Consider the following 19,878-nt stretch of genomic DNA (forward strand, 5'->3'; position numbering starts at 1 on the left):
GAGGGTTTTAGGTACAATTCTTAACCGAACTAGCTGTAATTTGACATTTAAGGTTCCTAGGGGTCACTACACTACTCCACCATTCAACATAGGCCCATGTTTAGGTATAGCCCTCATATAACGGTACCTCCCGATTTTCGTTATTTTGAGAATTTTAGGTATAATTTTTAACCGAACTAGCTATCATTTTACATTTGAGGTCCTCATTGGTCACAATACTTCTATACCAAAAATCTTCAACATAGGTCCTCCCGATTTTCGGTGTTTTGAGCATTTTAGCAACAATTTTTAAAAGTACTAGCTGTAATTTGACTTTTGAAGTTCTCTGTGGTCATGAAATTTAGCTCCAAAATCGAACCTGTTGTAATTTGTCATTTGAGTTTTCAGTGGTCACGAAACTTCTTCACTAAAAATAGTCAACATAGGTATAGCTCTCATATAACGGTACCTCCCGATTTTCGTTATTTTGAGTCAAATTACGGAACTATCCGTAATTTGACTTTGGAGGTTCCCCGCTGTTATAAAACTTGCCCACAAAAAATTGTAAAGGTATTTAGACACTTTGATATAGCCCCAAAGAGGTATTTCGTTCCCAAATATCGAGAAGTACGGACGTTCTCAACAACAAAATATACTGCTGTAGTTAATCTCACAAGAACTACCCGTCATTCAAACTTCAACATTCGAGGAGTGGGTTGTAAATTGGATTTAATTTTTGTACAAGAGGTACCGGAAATAATAGACCGATCGAACTTGATCGAATTTCAGTCATTCGTTTCGATAACTGCCGTGTGCACCACCCACTTTAGTTGGTCACCGTAAGATGTGTTTAAATTTTCGTGTTTTTTGACGTCAGGTAGTATGAAAATATGTAAAAGTTACAAAAAATTTTGGATCAGATTGGGTTCTAGGCTTATTGGGCTTACACACGAGAAAATATATCCGTGTGGTCAGGTCCACAAGAACATATCTGGAATTCCGATCAATAAGCTATTGGGAGTTAAATAATCTAACCTCTTGTAAAATAATGTATCCAGTAAATGTTGTATCGGTCGACTGTTTCACTGTTGACATGGCAGCTTATCCTCATATTTGGAATTTGGGCCTAATAATGAAAACGCAAATATTTATCATCAAAAATAGTTTTATTGTTTTCTAAAGTTTTCTCGAGCATGGGTTTTGCATGGGCTCAAACCAACTGTTGAAGCACTTTTTTTCAACTGCATTTTCTAGCGATGAAAATCGTTGACCACGCCTCTTCTTCTTGATGTGCGGGAATCAAAAGAAATCGTTCGGTGCCAAGTCAGTTCTGTACGGCGATTGGCCCATCAGTTCCACGTTCGGTCAGCTTTAAAAGGCGCTGGTTTGAATCGATGTGTGACAGATCGCAATGTTATGGTGCACAATAATTCTCTTGTTCGTTTTTCGAATTACTCCGAAGACTTCAGACATACAAATTGTAGCGTACCATTCAGAATTAATCGTCCTATGTTGGAATAGTCCCGACATGACCAGTTTTGCTGAAGAAACAGGCAACCAAGGCAATGTTTTGTTTCGGGCTCATACGAATAGATCGAAATAGATAAAAATCTTTTAAAGCACCACTATCGTATTTTTCAAAATTTATTCGCACCAATCGGCAAGAGCCGTTTTTAAGAGATTGTCAACTTGTGCTGGATCAAACGAGAAATGACTTTTTTACTGACAGGTGTTTATGCAATATGTGGTGGAAGAAATGCCCAAGGATGCCTCTATATCACGGTATATCACATGCAGGACATTATCAGTTCACGCACAGCATCAATGTTATCTGGAGAGACCTGAAATAAGAAATTTAGATTACTGTTGCAGTGCAGTATTGATATATGGAAGTAGTTTTGGGAAATCGTACTTATGTGTACGAATGGTACTGTAATTATTACAAACTTTGGTACAATTTGGATTTGGGTGAACGGATAGAAGTGAAATCCTGAAATTTGGAATAAATGTTACTGTTGGAGTATAGGATTGAGATATGAAGGTAGTTTTGGAAATTCGTGTACGAAAAGTACTTAATGGTACTAAATTCGATAAAATTTGGATTTGCGTGAACGCATAGAACTGCAATCCTGAAGTTTGGATGAAGTATAGATGTGAGGTAGGTTTGGAAATTCGTACTTATGTGTATGAAAAGTACAAAATCGAACTACAATGGATTTAGGATTTAGGTGAACGGATGAAATATGAAATTAGTTTTTGGAAAGTCGTAAAAGAGGACTAAATGGTTAAAAATTTGATACCCTTTGGTACGAGTATTTGCTAAAACTTGAATTCTGAATTTTGGTACTAGGATCACTGTTGGTGTGTAGAACGGTGATAAGAAAGTGCTAAATGGTACTAAATTCGATATTGGATATATATTTTGAAAATTTGGTATTATAGTAGCTGATGTTGTGGTATGTAGAGTTTAGATATGGATGTGGTTGGGGAAATACGTACAATAAGTATACAAAAATACTAAATGGTACAGAATTTGGTACAATTTGTCATTGTGTAAAGGGAAGAGATGGAATTTTGAAATTTGGTATTATGATAGCAATTGGTGTTTAGAGTAGAGACCCCCCTCCTTGGTCTTGGAAATTTATACGTATTTATACGAAAAATACTTAATAGCTCTATTGGTTTTAGAGGAACATATAGAATTGGAAAAGTGAATTGAGTTTTGGATACATGTTGGAAATAAGGAAATACCTTTTGAAACTTTTATCTATGTGTATAAACGAAAAGACCTGGAATTTCGTATGTGTACGAAAAGTATTAAATGGTAATAAAATTGTGTTAGGTGTAGGAGTAAAGCCTGAATTATGCTATTAGAGTATAAAACAGGTATGAAAGGTGTTAAGTTTGACCGGTCCGAAATTTGTATACCCTCTACCACCGATTGCATTGAAGTAAAATTGAAAAATTAGTTCCCTGTCCTTTATGAAAGTACTACCCTCTTCTGCCACGCTAATGAAAGATATTACTTTCTTTTAACCAGTTTTTAATAACAATGAGGCACCGATATTTTTACCCATTCATAATCCGAAATTCCATTTGACTGTAATTCCATTTGGACGATGCGTGTACAACCTTAAAACTACGCAAAATCTGGAGGTACCTCCATATTGGGAGTATACCTAAACATGAGCCTATATTGCGGATCCGAAATACCAAGGTACAGTCACTACAATAGAGTAATTCCTTAGAAGACTTCACATCGACAAGTATCGTAATAGCTTCCAATGTGAGAAACCGCTATACCTCTTCTATGAGAGCTATATTAATACCCACAATTCTTAGTAGGTAGGTTTTATACTCATATCGAATGCTAAATGCCAAATTTTTGATATTTCGATGTGATTATGAAGCTGTAACCTTTTAAATACCGAAAATTAGGAGGTACCGTTCTATCGGGGATAAATCTAAACGTGGACCGATTCCAAAACATTGCTGGGGGAATGTTTTCTAGTCACCCAGATGACTAAAAGCCAAATTTCAGTCATTTCGGTGCGATAATGAGGCTAAAACCTCCAAAATATCGAAAATCGGGAGGTACCGCTCTACGGGGGCTATATCACAACGTGGATCTGTACAGACAAATTTCTAGGCGTACGTTTTGTAGCCCATAGGAAGACTAGATACCAAATTTCAGTCATTTTGGTTGGATAATATAGGTAAGACATTCAAAATACCGAAAATCGGGAGGTACCGTTCTACGGGGGTTATATCAAAACGTCGACCTATACAAACATATTTCTGGGGGAAAGTTTTATAGTCCCAAAGAATATTAAATACCAAATTTCAGCGATTTCGGTGTGATAATGGGGCTAAAAGCTTCAAAATACCGAAAATCGGAAGGTACCCTTCTACGGGGGCTATATCACAACGTGGATCTGTACAGACAAATTTCTAGGTGTACGTTTTGTAGCCCATAGGAAGACTAAATACCAAAATTTAGTCATTTTAGTTGGATAATATGGCTAAGGCTTCAAAATACCGAAAATCGGGATCAAACAGATTTGATCAACATTTTATACACATACTTCAATCGGTTCGGATGCAAGAGTGATTTCTACAGACGGACAGACATGTGGATGTAGAATGATTATTTCGATGAGTTACAAACGGAATGACAAAATTAATATACCCTCCATAGTATGGTGGAGGGTATAAAAATACCAAAGTGCAATATGTTTTGTATTTGGCTGGAATTCTATTCCCACAATAAGTGTTCTAGAAGCACTACCATTTGAGATAAGGTCGTCAGTTTGAAAATTGCTCTGAATATTTTTCCATCGATTTCGCGATAACGCGAAAGCTGTTTCTGAATAATGTACTGAAAGCAAGTTCTAAACTTTTTAACATTGTACGATTTTTTTGTGCAAGAAGGTTTTTACTACCTGAGGGTCAACGCGTAGGATTTTTATATGTAGGGAGAGTATAATTAAATTTGCCATTCCGTTTGTAACACATCGAAATATTCATCGGAGACACTTTAAAGTATATGTATTTTTAATTAGCATAAAATTCTAAGTCGATGTACAAGTATAGAAGCTTCTAATTCTCCTAGGATATTTGGTATTGAAAATGGGCTATATCTGTCACGCCTTCATATAGCCCCCATAGAAAGGCACCTCCTGATTTTCGGAATTTTTATGGTTGTGTCTTCAATATCCCACCGAAATGGCTGAAACTTGATATATAGTTTTCGTTGGGAGTATAAAACATTCCACCTGCAATTTGTTGGTATAGGTTCACGCCTTTATATAGCCCCCATATGTCGGTACCTCCCGATTTTCGATATTTTTCGACCGAAATGGCTGAAATTTGGTATTTAGTCTTCGTTGGTGGTATTACATTTTCCACCTCAAATTTGTCAAATTTGCCTTCATATAGCCCTTCATATATATATAGCGGTAGAGCTGTATACAGTTGTGGCAAAGGAACTATATGAAACTAACTAGTTCACTTCGCAGTTCAAATGGCCCACATTTTTTCTTTGAACAAAATGCGTATACTTAATATCACACGTTACATTTCATGATGTTACTCATACGTTTTTGAACTAGCACAAGGAACTAGGAACTAGATTACCCAACTCTACAGCGGTACATTTCGATTTTCGGTATTTTGAAGGAAGTGGACTCAATATCCCACCGAAATGGCTGAAACTTGGTATTAAGTTTTCCTTGGTAATTTGTCGTTATAGGTCCACGTCTTGATATAGCTCCCATTGAGATTGCTGAAATTTCTAATTTGGTCTTCTTTGGGGGAATAAAACTTTCTTCCTGAAATTTATAGATCCACACCATCGTTTAATCCCCATAGAACTGTACCTCCCGAGTTTCGGTATTTTTAATGTTATGGCCTCAATTTGGTACATATTAAGTTTTCCATGGGGTATAAAATATTCCAGGAGAGAATTATCAGTATAGGTCCACGTCTTCGTATAGCCCCCAAAGAAGCGTACGTAGTCTTTGGGACCAAAAACATTCCCCATAAATGTATCAGTATAGGTCCACGTCAAGGTTTCAGCCGCATTTTTCCACAGAAATGGGTAAAATGCCTGTAAGGAATTGTCGCTATAGGTCTACGTTGTGATGTAACCCCATAAATGGTACCTATCGATTTTTGCGATTTTTACGGTTTTAGCCACATTATAAACATGCCTACAGAGAATTGTGTTTAATATAGCTGCCATTGAAGAAAGGGGTGGAAAACCACCACACAGAAAATGATCAATATAGGTTAATATTTTGGTATGTACCTCCTTCTTTTACATATTTTCAGTTTGTGCACGCTTCTAGGAAACAGCGTTGACGTGGCGCAGAATTTAGTACTTTCATAAACGAAAGAAAACTAATTGGTCCATTTTATGTCAATACAACTCAAAGGGGATGGTATAAAAAGTTCGGCCCTGGCGAACTTAACACCGTTGTTACTTATTTGAAAAAAGTTTTTCTACCCTTTGATGCCACAAATTCCGAAACAGCTACTTGATTGGACATTGAGCATAAAATCTTCAAAATATCCGTTCTAATAATAATATTTAAATTAAGCTTTTATATCCTCTGAGAATTCGAGGTCCAAATTTAAAGCCAATTGGTCAATGTAGTTTTGTTCTGTTTTTAAATACACCAAGTCGAAGGTATGCGTACATACGAGAACGTGGATTTATATTGCCATTTAGAATACCGAACATTTTACGGAATGTTGCCGAAACCGCTGAAGCCTTGAATTTTGAATGAGCGTTATTGTTGGATTGAAGGGGTTAGAGATGTGATATGGGGTCGCAGTTTTTGAAATTCCAATTTATAAATGTGGGTAACTTTTTGTGTGTAGAGATGCCACACAGCAGATTTTCTAAAATATATTTTTTTAATAATTAAATTAGGTGCAACAAAATTTCCAGTGTTCACCATTTCCATATTAACAAGTAAAAAGTATTTGTCGGCTTTGTCGACAGAGGTATACCCTCAGCTTATGTGAATTGAAACTTTCATCCACGGACAGGTCGAATGTATTTAGGGTATTTTCAGAATTTTGTGGCCTTTTTGGACATTTGTACTTGCCGACAAAAATTTGGATTAGAATACAAGTTCAAAAGTGTTGCAGAAGGGGTACTTAAAGGAATGGTCCGATATAGTCCATTATGGAAGTGGATCTTATTTTGGGAGTCATATCTTTTTGATAGATATATATCTATAAATTTTGGACCAGTATGCCAGGAAGCATGGACTTGTCCACGGAAACATAACATCGCGTAAACAGGACCACAACGAACAGCATCGGTATACATTTCCAAAGGATCTTCGAACAGACCCTAAACTGCACTTAGACAAAAATGTTTATCTTTTGTGGGGGGAGGTACTCTATGGAGAGGACTGATATGGGCCATTTAAGAAGTTAAACTTAATTTGGACAAAATATTAGGAGATCCAAAGTTTGGACCAAATTGGTCACCACGTTCAAGGTGTAGGTGCATACTTTACAATGTTTGTACTTGTAAACTTACATCACCTTTTCTTTGAATTTTAAATTGACAGAAAAATACTTTTTTCTTTTTGAAATTATAATTTTCAGTTCTTGTATTTCATTCGAACCAAATATACGTTTTGTTACTTTTTTATAAATGTGCCTTTGTTTCAATTAAAAAACACATAAACCTCGCACATTAATTGGTGACCTCGCGTTTTAAATCGTTGAATACAAAAACCAAATACAAAACTAGTGTAACAATGCCCTCGGAAAATTCGGATCAATTAGCAGATGGTCGGAATGAAAATTCTCAAGCCCGTAATGTTGCTGTTTCTAGTGTCCACAAGCTGCCTCCATTCTGGAAAGAAAATCCAAAACTATGGTTTATGCAGGTTGAAGCTATTTTTGCCATTTCTGGTATCACTCGCGATGAGACCAAATTCCAATATGTTGTAGCAAATATCGATTCAAATTTTCTTCCTCACATTTGTGATATTTTGGAATCCCCTCCTGCTGATGGTAGATTTGTTGCCGTTAAAAATCGCCTTATGGAGACATTTTCCGAATCTCAGGAATCAAAACTCCGCAGACTGCTGAAAAATCAAGAATTAGGAGACCAAAAGCCATCGCATTTGCTGCAAATTATGAAAAATCTTGCTTCTGGTCAATTAAATGACGCTGTTCTCAAGACACTCTTTTTGGAACAACTTCCAGAAGATGTTCGGTCAATTTTAACAATAAGTCAAGTAAGCGATTTGTCTTCGTTAGCTCTGCAAGCAGATAAGATCATGAGCCTACGTTCGCCACAACTTTATGAAGTAACTGCTGCAGCTGGTAATATTGATCTGATCAAAATATCTCGTCAAATTGAAGCTTTAGGAAAGAAATTCAACAACTTTTCTAGAAACCGCTCTCAGACTCGTTCAGACACAGGTAATAACAGCAAGTCGCGTAACAGAAGTAAGTCACGACGCAGAGACTGGTGTTGGTACCATAATCGGTTTGCTGAGAAGGCAACAAAATGCGTGTCTCCATGCTCTTTCTCAAAAAACTAGAGGACCACTCGGAAGTTGCGACAATTCCAGATTACAGTGGTATCTCGTGTCGCCTTTTTGTTAAAGATAAGCTTTCCAACAGAGATTTTTTAATTGACACCGGAGCCGATGTGTCTGTAATTCCTCTGTGCTTCAAGACTTCAAAAACGTCAGACTGTGGTATTAAAATTTTTGCTGCAAATGGTTCTTCAATTCGTACTTTCGGTCAGAAAATCATGCATTTAGATTTCGGATTACGCAGAAATTTTTCTTGGACCTTTATTATAGCAGATGTTACAAAACCCATTATTGGTTCTGATTTTTTAAAACATTTTCATCTTCTTCCTGATCTTAAGCGTAAAGCATTGATTGATGGCAAAACTGATCTGCAAGTTTCAGCGAAAATTTCTAAATCTCCGTCACTAGGCATAACAACTTTGGTGAAAAATGAATCTGTTTACAACAAATTGTTAATGAAGTATCCAGATGTCTATCAAGCCTCCACTCTTCCTGGAATTAAAACGGAACATGGAATATATCATCATATTGAAACGACTGGACCACCCGTACATGCAAAACCACGGCGCTTAGATCAAAATCGTTTCAAAATTGCCAAAAAAGATTTTGAGTATATGCTCGAACATGGGATCATTAGATCATCAAGTAGTAATTGGTCGAATCCTCTTCATATGGTTCCCAAGAAAAATGGTGAGTGGAGATGTGTTGGAGATTTTTAAATAAAATTACGGTACCTGATCGTTATCCAATACCTTTTATCACTGATGCCAACATTAACTTAGCCGGTAGCTGCATATTTTCAAAGTTGGATTTGGCGCGCGCGTTTAATCAAATCCCTGTATTTCCTGACGACGTACCAAAAACTGCTATCGCTACTCCATTTGGTTTATACGAATTTGTCAAAATGCCGTTTGGATTGCGAAATGCCGCCCAAAGTTTCCAACGTTTAATGGATGAAGTACTACGCGGTTTACCTTTTGTCTTTGTCTACATTGATGATGTCCTTATATTTTCAAAATCGCCTGCTGAACATTTGGAGCATCTGAAGATTGTTTTTGAGAGGTTTCAGAAATATGGCATTGTCGTCAATCAAGGTAAATGTTCTTTCGGTAATAGTGAAATCGATTTCCTTGGTTTCCGAATATCATCAACTGGAATGCAACCCATTCGAAGCAAAGTTGATGAAATTGTAAGTATCCCTAAGCCTTCGACTATAAAGGACTTACGACGCTTTCTCGGAATGGTAAACTTTTATAGAAGATTTTTACCTAATGCAGCGACAGAACAAGCCCCACTAAACCAACTTCTCAAGAATGTAGTGAAAAATGATAAACGACCTGTTATTTGGACTAAAGAAGCGGAAAAATCATTTTTGCAATGTAAGTCAAGCTTATCAAATGCAGTGTTGTTATTTCATCCCGTTAGTGATGCAGAATTATCCATTAAAGTAGATGCATCAGATTTTGCTTTAGGTGCTGTTTTGGAACAACGAATAAATGGTGAGTTACAACCATTATCTTTCTTTACCAAGAAGCTAAGCAAAACTCAGCAACGCTATAGTACTTACCAGGGTTTCGGAGTCGGAGTCGGAGTCTACGAGTCGGAGTCGAGCAATTTTGCTGGAGTCGGAGTCGGAGTCTGAGTCGAAAAAAATAGCTCGACTCCGACTCCGGGCAAAATTTTTTTCTACGTTATAGATATATAACCTTAAATTTGCAACAAGAACATTTCTTTAAAATGATTATTTATTTTAAAAGAAAGGTAAAAGAAAATATGTATCAGGAAAAATGTGTAAAATTGTCTTTTCCATTTCAAAAAAATCAAAAATATTTTTTGATACTACATCAATGATTTTTGGTACATAGATTAAGAAAAAAATCAGCATTCCAAATCTGTTTTCGTTACTAACTTTGATCGTTGCGCGCAAAAGATATGACCGTTTTAATTATGATAATAAGAAAAAATTCTAAAAAAATCGCGGCTTAATATAATTAGCTGTTATATCCCATTATCGTTAACTGAATTCGTAACCTTTGCGATGATGCAAAAAATAATCGCAAAGTCTCAATGGATTCGCGAAAAATCAAATTTGTTAAAAAATTTCATGTATTTACAAACATATTTTCGAAAAAATAGCGCTCATAGTTACGAAAAATATATAAAAAAAATTATAACAGCATCCAGACATTATGAGGAATAAAATGAAACCTAAGTTACGAATGTTGGAGCTATAGTATTCATGTTATTTGCAAAAATACGAAGAAAATATTACGAAAAAATTAAAATCATATTATTCTAATTTTATTTTTTTATGGTTTTATAGGAAAAGTTGGAGAAAAAATGTTTGAGTTCTTCGGCATTTTCGTCAAAATTTCACGCAATAATGAGGATATTCCGTTGTAACAAATTTTTCGCTTATAGTTTTCCTATTGGATAATATTATTAGAACCTTATTAGTCCGGTCAAAATAGACATTGAAATAGCAAAAATTCCCACAAAGCTGAATTTTGGTGGAGAGCTAGGGTTTGCCATTAGAAGCAACGTCCTAAAAGTCCCCATCGATCCCATGTGTGCAAAAAAAATTATTCGGGGTCAAAGGTCAAAATTTAAGGGTTTTTAGGTTTTCGGATTTATTTTTTGAAAACGGTTGATCGAATCAGAAAGTGACTAAAGTAAATATTGTAGACAGAAAAATTATCTACAAGTTTGACACTTATAAATTTTTTCTTAGAAGGAACCATTCTTGAGATATAGCTGTTCTAAAAAACACATGATTTTTATGCACTTATAAGGGAAATATGCACATATTCAGACGAACCGGCTAAAATAAGCGAAGTAATCGGGTCTGTCCCCCCAAAAAATATATATTTTCTTGAAGAGCGAAATTATAGCTATCTTCTAAAAAAAATTCCAACAAAATCGGAGCGTGTTTAGTAGAGTTATTCAATGTTAGAGTCATTTTATGCAAAAATAGCCCATTTAACCCACATGTATAATCGAAAGCCCAACGGGAACGACCCCAACGAAAACTCTCCGATTTTTTTCAAGTTTTGTCCGAAGGTAGGGTTTGTTGCGCTGATTACGGAAATGTATAATTTTCAACGGTTGCGGATCCGGTTCGCCGGTTATTAGACCCAAAGGGCCAAATTTAAAAACCGGGTTAGACCCGGTTCTACTGAACCGATTACTGCAAAGTGGATATCGTTTGAAAGCTTACGGAAGTATCTAACACATAGTGTCGTTACTTTAACCGGTTCGCCTCATAATGTACTTACGCGGCTAATTTTTTATTTGACCTTTAGATCGAGATATCTCGAAAATGGTAAGTCTTTTTTAAGAATCATAAAGACCAATCTTGTAGACAATTATTGAATCTACAACTTTTACTTTAGCGGGCTTTTGCTAAGTATTACCGTTTTTGAGAAAAACTAAAAAAACCGAATAATGCCTCCAAAAATGACCTTTGACCCCGAATAACTTGTTTTGCACACATGGGATCGATGGGGACTTTTAGGACGTTGCTTCTAATGACCAACCCTAGCTCTCCACCAAAATTCGGCTTTGTGGGAATTTTTGCTATTTCCCCCTTATACGCATGTCTATTTTGACCGGACTATATATTAAACCACAAGGAATTCCAATTGTGGCATAACGTTAAAATAATGTTATATTGAATATTACAACATTTGAGACGCATATAAACCGCGTAATTATGAAAATGACATGATGCGCATCCGATTTTCCAACACAGCGAATCAATCCCTTTTATTTGATGTACAGTTTGTCAAATTCTATTTGGCGGCCACGATGTAGCATCTGCTGCATTTAAGGGTGCAAAATACAGTAAAATGCTCATAATTTCCGCGAAGTTCATTTACATTTTATGCGCATCCGATTTCAATAATCACCATTAAAAAATACATCATTCTACGCCGTTTCAATGCGATCCATCAAGAACCGTGGATGTAGCATCGCACTTAATTTTTAGAAAAAATCTATTATATCTCTGGATTAGCGATAGTTTTGAAATATCTGTTTTCGCGCAGTTTAAACACGCGTATCGATCTATTTATTTAAGTAGAACTGACACATCCAAAACGCGTTTTAATATGCGATATTTTCAAAATAATTTTTTGCAAGTTTTCGAAATCTGAGGGGTATCATATCCGCCGATCTAGTGGGTGGATTTTTACGCGTCGTGGCTTGTTAGATTCAGAACGTAAAAAAACTAAATTTACGCGGGTTTCCACGGAAATCCAATGACGTTTGTAAATTTTAAACCAAAAAAATAGGTTTTTGTGAAAAATTTACGCACAAAAATTTCGTGTTTAGGCGCAGATTACTGTGATCCTGTGAGGGCTACACCCTCATGCTATACATTAAAAAATGCGAAATCGCGAGTACTACAATCCAATAATAAGCTTTTAGGGAAATCCTGCTGCGCGTCCCGATTAGAGCAGAAATTCAAAAAACCCCATTTTTCAGGTTTCAAAATGTCAGCATCCGTTTGAGGTAGATACAGTGGATATATTAAAAAATCATACATTAGAAACTTCAACTCTGAAGTGTGCTCTTTAACTTTTCCTTTGAGCATTAAGCTCTACATTTTGTTGTAAAACCACTAATTGGAAAATAACATAATGAAACTCGTTTATTTCAACGATTTTTTCCGATTTTTTTACTTTGGTACGACCACAGCTTCCGCTCAAATTATTATTTTAAGAAACCCCTCGGTGAATCGGGCTAAAACAGTTTATTTTGCCGAAATGCGGTCAAAAGTTATGGTATAGTAAAACTGATCGCGAGTTACAATACCCCATACCTCAGTTTCAACAAAAGTTAATTTTCTACAAAAAGCTTGATATGCAAATTATATATTATACTAAGTTAAAGGACAATTCACAGGATATTTACTATCCCCTGAAGTGTAGTCTATTCATCCCTATTTTGTTGATCCAATTGATTCTTCACATTTTTGCAAACAATAGTAAAGTTCTATCAATCGAATTAAGATTGGACCTTTAACCTCTTTCGTCAGAAGTCTTACTGGTCTTCTCACAAAGGTCTATAGGTATTCTCATCTTGTTTTTTATGAGAAGTCATCATTGTCTTCTATTAAAGACATTGTGGTCTCTATGGGAAATCTTACTGAATACACTGTGACACAAAGCGGAAGTTAAGATCTGGGGGAGGAAAATTCCTTTTGGGAATGAAAGCCCCAATTGAGAACCCCAAAGGATCCCATAGCTGAAATTTCTGAGTCATGACATAATGATTTTTTTGATTGCCCTCATCAATCATTGTAAAAATAGCTTTATATCTCTGTTTGGATATATTGTTTCATCATTTTTAGATTACATGTTTTCAGTTAAATGGAATGACGAACCTTTATGTCAAATATGCTGTCCTTCTAGCTTAGTTTCTTCTACAAAAATGCTCTACCGAAATATATATGTAGGTTTCCCATATCCAAGAAATCGATATTGTCACGTTTTAATTGTCCGTTACCAGTTTTACCCGTTACTTTCTCAAAAAAAAAAAAACGTATGTTTATGTATTTCGGTAAATTTCGCATAATGTATTAACTATATGGGTGCCACCGTGGTGCAATGGTATGCACGCCCGCCTTGCACGCAGAAGGTCGGGGGTTCGATTCCCCGGCCAGGCAACATCAAACATTTTTCAACGGTGTCAAAATACCCCTCAGTAATGTTGGCGACATTTCCTGAGTATTTCAGCCTTGAAAAACTTCTCCACAAGTGGTGTCTTAAGACACGCCGTTCGGACTCGGCGATAAACAGTAGGTTCCATATCATTGAGCTAAATATGAATCGGGGTGCACTCATTGATATGAGAGAAGTCTCCCTTGTCCCGTATGGGATGTAGTGGAACAATGTTTTTTTTTTTTTGTTTGTGTATTAACTATATATCAAATTCGGAAGGTAACGCTTCTGAACTAGGCATCATAAATTCGTTGTTGGTAAACAGAAGCCTCACAAACGGCGAATCTTTCATCTAGGATTCATTAAATATTCAATGAAGGCTTTAGATGTAGATATTCAAATAACCGAATCTGTCAGAGTTTTCTGCACATTCAATTGCATATACGAAATTCAATGAAATACATAATCATATAGTTTTCATAAGAAAGGATCGGGTAAAAGTGATAAAGGACAACAAAAACATGACAACATCGATTTCTTGTCCTAGTGAAGCGACACTACATAAAATTTTCCTAGCAACATATTTGTAGTATATTTTCATGCACGAAATCTCATCGTTTGCTAATTTTTCAGTTCCAGAAAACATCCATCTGCCTTTGTGCTAAGTGGTGTACACAATATATCTCAAATATTTCAATAAAAGTTCAACATGTGAGCGCTGAATTTTAGTTTAAGGGGTGATCCCTATTTATAAATTTCAGAAAAAGGTAGAAAGTATAAATAGCATAGAAAATGTGGTCAAATTTTTAAGTCGATCGGAACAATATTGCCTCAGTATGAGCGTTGGATGGGAACAATTTATTTTATTTTGTATGCAGCATATAAACCTTGTTTTTCTCGAAATCGGCGACAAAAATATATGACAATTGCTTTATTAGTTTTCGAAATAGAGTTGGCACCTCAAAATGTTTTAATGAAAACAAATTTTCGTAGACTACCTCAAACCTTCGTAATATTTTTCTCTTTCAGATGAAAAAAAAAAAAAATTCTGCCAAAAATTAACGTAGTTTTCTCGAAAAAAAAATCATGAAAAATGGCTTTAATTGAGCTTTACAACTGGTCTCCTTTTAAGGCTAAGCACACTAAATCGTAAATTGCTTATAGTTTTTATTGCATGTAGTCCATACGATTTGTATTGCCCCATCATTTTCAAATATTTTGAAGGCTTAAAGGTTTTCTCACGCGGAAGAAATCCGTCCAGAATATACTCGTGCAAAAAAATGAAAACCGACAAAAACTTTCTAACTTTGCTATTTTTCAATTTAAGATTCGGCAGAAACAGTATTGATATGTTCGAATGTATTCGAACCAATGCCCTTTCTAATGAATAAGTAAGAAAAAACGAACACATTAGCCTATATAGGCAAAAATATAGGAAAAAGTTAAAAATTTGTGCACATTTTATTCATTTTTAGTGGTATACGAATTCACTCTCGGAGTCGACCCGGAGTCTGAGTCGGAGTCGGAGTCGTGAAAAAAACTCGCCTGGAGTCGGAGTCGGAGTCGAGCCAAAAATACCTCGACTCCGAAACCCTGGTACTTACGACCGAGAACTATTAGCGATTTATGAAGCTGTTAAGTATTTTCGGGACTACGTAGAAGGCCGTTCGTTTTCAATCTATACTGATCACAAGCCATTAATTTACGCTTTTTCTCAAAAGCCAGAAAAAGCAAGCCCTCGTCAACTACGACAATTAAACTTTATTTGCCAATTTTCAACGGATTTGAGGTACATTAAGGGTAATGAAAACATCGTTGCAGATACACTCTCCCGTGTAGAATCATTATCATTATTGGATTTTGAAGAACTTTCAAAACTTCAACAAAGCGATCAAGAACTTCAAGATTTGTTAAAATCCGAAACATCAATGAATTTACAACTCATTACAATTCCTACCTCAAAAACGAAGATATTTTGTGACGTCTCTCAAGCTAATAATCCAAGACCATATGTTCCAGTTCAATTGCGAAAATCAATATTCTATGGTTTACACAATTTATCTCATCCTGGTTCAAGATCTTCCGTAAAACTTGTCACTGAACGTTATTGCTGGCCTTTCATGAAAAGAGATTGTGTACAGTGGACGAAATCATGTCAGTATTGTCAACGATCAAAAATAACTCGCCATACAAAAAGTCCTATCGGGACATTTCCATTATCATCTCGACGTTTTGCTGATGTGCACTTAGATATAGTTGGCCCATTTCCACTATCAGATGGTCATCGCTATATTCTTACCTGCATTGATCGATTTACCCGATGGATGGAAGCAATACCAATGCCGAATATTACAGCTGAAACTGTGTCCCAAAGTTTCTTAAATGGCTGGGTATCTCGTTTTGGTCCACCAGATATTGTTCACACAGACAGAGGACGTCAGTTCACATCGAATACTTTTCGCAATCTATTAAAGTTATTGGGAACTCGATTAAAACATTCGACTTCTTATCATCCACAATCGAACGGATTAGTTGAACGTCTTCACAGAACTCTTAAATCCGCATTGATATGCCACAACAAAACGCAATGGACAAGGTCTTTGCCTTTAGTATTGCTAGGGTTAAGAACTTCGGTAAAAGATGCAATTAATTGCTCTCCAGCTGAAATGGTATATGGCGAAACACTTCATGTTCCTGGTCAAATGTTCACCGAAAGTAATGTCGTTCTAGATTCAGATGATTTTCTCTTACATCTTCAAACATTAATGTCTGGAATTAAACCCGCAACAACTTCAAATAAGAACAGTTCAAATATATTTATCAACAAGGAATTGCATGTATGTTCCCATGTGTGGATAAGAAGTGATCATGTACTTAAACCTCTTGAGCAAAAATTTCATGGACCTTACAGAGTGATTAAAAGATTTCCAAAATATTTTACCCTTCAAATCGGAAGCAAGACAGATAACATTACAATTGATCGACTTAAACCAGCATTTACAGAAATTGAACATTTAGAAATTGATTTAAGTCAACAGATCACCCCTATCAAATCGGAAGAGAAATCTGTATCGTTTTCACTAGGAAGGGGGTAATGTAGGTGCATACTTTACAATGTTTGTACTTGTAAACTTACATCACCTTTTCTTTGAATTTTAAATTGACAGAAAAATACTTTTTTCTTTTTGAAATTATAATTTTCAGTTCTTGTATTTCATTCGAACCAAATATACGTTTTGTTACTCTTTTAGAAATGTGCCTTTGTTTCAATTAAAAAACACATAAACCTCGCACAAAGGTATATAGTGCATACCATTTTAGTGATATTATTTAAATATTCGGGGAAATACTGGTATTGATTATCGGTATTGACGAAGACCAAATTTTGGTCCAAATCGGTTGATCCGTTCGAAAGTTATCTTGCGCTCTAACCACTACACACTGTGTCATAGGGGTTTTTTTTTGCATTTTTCAGGCTATTTTCTCAAGAAGTTTTTACTTGCCTCTGAAAATACTCTTGCCGACGTAAAGGAGGCAGCGTATGCAAGTTGCTTCAACAGAAATCAAAGTGATTCGAGAGCGGGCCTTAAAGTGAATTAATCCGAAATTTTGTGTGGGAGGTACCCGCAGGAGTGGACAGATATAGTTCATATTCAAACCTGATCTATATGTGGTAGACTTATTAGGAAAGTACGGAACAATCGGTCACTCCCTTCAAGAGTTATAGGGCGCACAACTTTTCCGAACATTTTCGAACTTTTGTGGGGGAGGTACAGAAAGGAGTGGACCGATATAACCCATCTTTGAACTTAAACTATGTTTGGACAAAATATTACGAAAGCCAAATTTTGGACATAATCGGTTGATCCGTTCGAGAGTTATCGTGCGCTTCAGCCAACCAGACAGACAGACGGACGGACATTGCTAAATCGACTCCAAATTGTCTGAAAGGGATTTCGTCCAAACATACTTGGGGTCTAAAACCATTATTTCGATAAGGCACATTTTGCCCGTATGAAAGTGTATATCACCAAAATTTTTGAAAATTTAACATAGCTGAAGCCAAGGTTTACCCTTTTAGAATACGCGACTTGTGGTTCTATATTATACAAATTAAATATTTTTGGATAAAATGAAATGTTGTTGGACGTGGCAAAAAATATTGGCCTTAAAAGATAATTTGTGTGGAAGCTGTGGCTATATTTATGTTAAAAAATGGGTAAAAATGGGTTGAAGCCGCCATGTCTTTTTTTGTTTTCTCTCGATTTGTGAGTAAACCACACTTCTCTCGATTTTCCTGTCAAAGTAAAAGTAGAAGCAAACTAAATAAGGATCATCTCACTAATGTATTACTTTTCAAAATTTGAACTGCTTCTACCATTAAATGATGCTGACATTTTGAAGCCAGATTTACAGTGTTTTTTGAAATTTTCTTCTAATTTCATTCCGCAAATAGGTTTTTTAAAAAATTATATATAGGATTGTAGTACTTGCGATTTTGAGTTATTTGATACGACTAATGTGAATGTAGTCGCACAGCTTCATAGAAATCTACATCCAAATGCGGAAATTTTGTGCGAACATTTTTGTAAAAAAAATATTTTTCGGGCCTAATTTTTACAATTGTCATTCGATTTCCTCGTATACTTGATTGCACATTTTAGTTTTTTACGTTCCGGCTCCAATAAATCATTCCTCGTGAAAATCCATCTACTAAAACGCGAGTTACAAGAAAGTCCAAAGTAGAAAAATCACCTAAAATTGTTTTTGGAAATATCGCGTATTTTATCGCGTTTTCTGCGGTTCGTTTCCACTGCAATGAAACAACTAATACAGCATCTTCGTTTTAGCGGAAATAGAGATTTGAAAACTTCACTGATAAGGGAGCTACATTCATTTTATCCCAAAAAATAGTGTGTGATGCTACATCCACGGTTCTTAATTGATCGCCTTGAAATAGATATATATCGATGTAGATTTTCATGGTGGACATTGAAATCGGATGCGGACAAAAATTGTATTCACTTTGCGCAAATTAGCGATATTTTTTAGGTTTTTTAGTGCTAAGATGCAGCCGATGCTACATCTTAGCGTCCAAATTAAATTTCGAAAAATATATACAAATTAAAAGATATGGTCTTGCTGTACATGAAAATCACATGCGGACAAAATGATTTTGATAATTACGCGATGTACACGTATTTTAAAATGCATACAAATAAAAATGGGTTATTTGACCTCTATTTCCATTTCAGAAGCTTTGACATATATCCTCATCAACCCAATTAGCTTCCCTAATGGGAAATCTTTAATATGAATGTCAATAAAGCAAAATCCGTCTATTTTGTTGGGAGATTTAAGCAAAATGAAGGAAGTATTCCTATAAATTTTTACAATATTTTCTACTACATAATGCATGTGAAAAAAAAATATTTTTTCAAACAAAAAATTATTTTTTGACCGAAATATGTGTTTATTTTGGCTGTAACATTCAAACTATAACAGCAATCTGTATGATTGCAGTCTCATTTGATTCGCCGTGAAGCTTGGATCCACAACAATTTTTTATGTAATTATATGACCACCAAATGGGCCTTAATTTTAAAAAAAAGTAGACTTATATTCAATAATTTATCAATTATATGTACATTCCGCGAATTCTGTGTAACATTTTGCAGGTGTTATGCAATCTAATCGCTGAAGTCACTTCGAGAGAACTTTTTGGTAAAAATTGTGCTCATTAAAATAATTAGCGCTTTTATAATATTTTCTTTCTTAAAAAGCGAAATAAAAGCGCCATAACTTTTGTCCGCAACAACCAAAAATTGGCTCGCGACCATATTCGTACTGGGAATCTTTTTCTTAACCTACATATCAAAAATCGTTGATGTAGCGCGAAAAAAATTTATCCTTTTTTTCTGAAATGGGATATGAAATAATTGACAATAATCCTGATATACCCTCGTTAGCATAACTGCTGAGGGTATAAAAGGGCAATAAAAAATGTTTATTTGAGTTTACGGCCAAAACTGTAAATGGTTTAGTTCATTGTAGTAAATCCAATTGATTTGAAGTTTGTTTGAAAACAAAAGACCTTTTGTGGTAGCTAAAAACATGCTATTGTCCTTGTGGCGATTTTCCCCATAATTTCAGCAATTATTGGA

General features: G+C 35.5%; 1 long non-coding RNA gene across 2 annotated transcripts in view; it reads right to left on the reverse strand.

Annotated features, from left to right (window-relative positions):
* Positions 1-1,177: 1,177 nt before the first annotated feature.
* The window catches only part of LOC141391134 (uncharacterized), a 58,322-nt gene continuing 39,621 nt past the window's right edge, over positions 1,178-19,878 (reverse strand). For both annotated transcript variants that reach the window (XR_012409567.1, XR_012409568.1), the window contains exon 3: positions 1,178-1,820. This is a non-coding gene — a long non-coding RNA (uncharacterized lncRNA). The remainder of the gene's footprint in view (positions 1,821-19,878) is intronic.

This window comes from Musca autumnalis, unplaced genomic scaffold (genome assembly GCF_047663935.1).
Source record: "Musca autumnalis isolate F117 unplaced genomic scaffold, ASM4766393v1 scaffold_1, whole genome shotgun sequence".
Taxonomy (NCBI): domain Eukaryota; kingdom Metazoa; phylum Arthropoda; class Insecta; order Diptera; family Muscidae; genus Musca; species Musca autumnalis.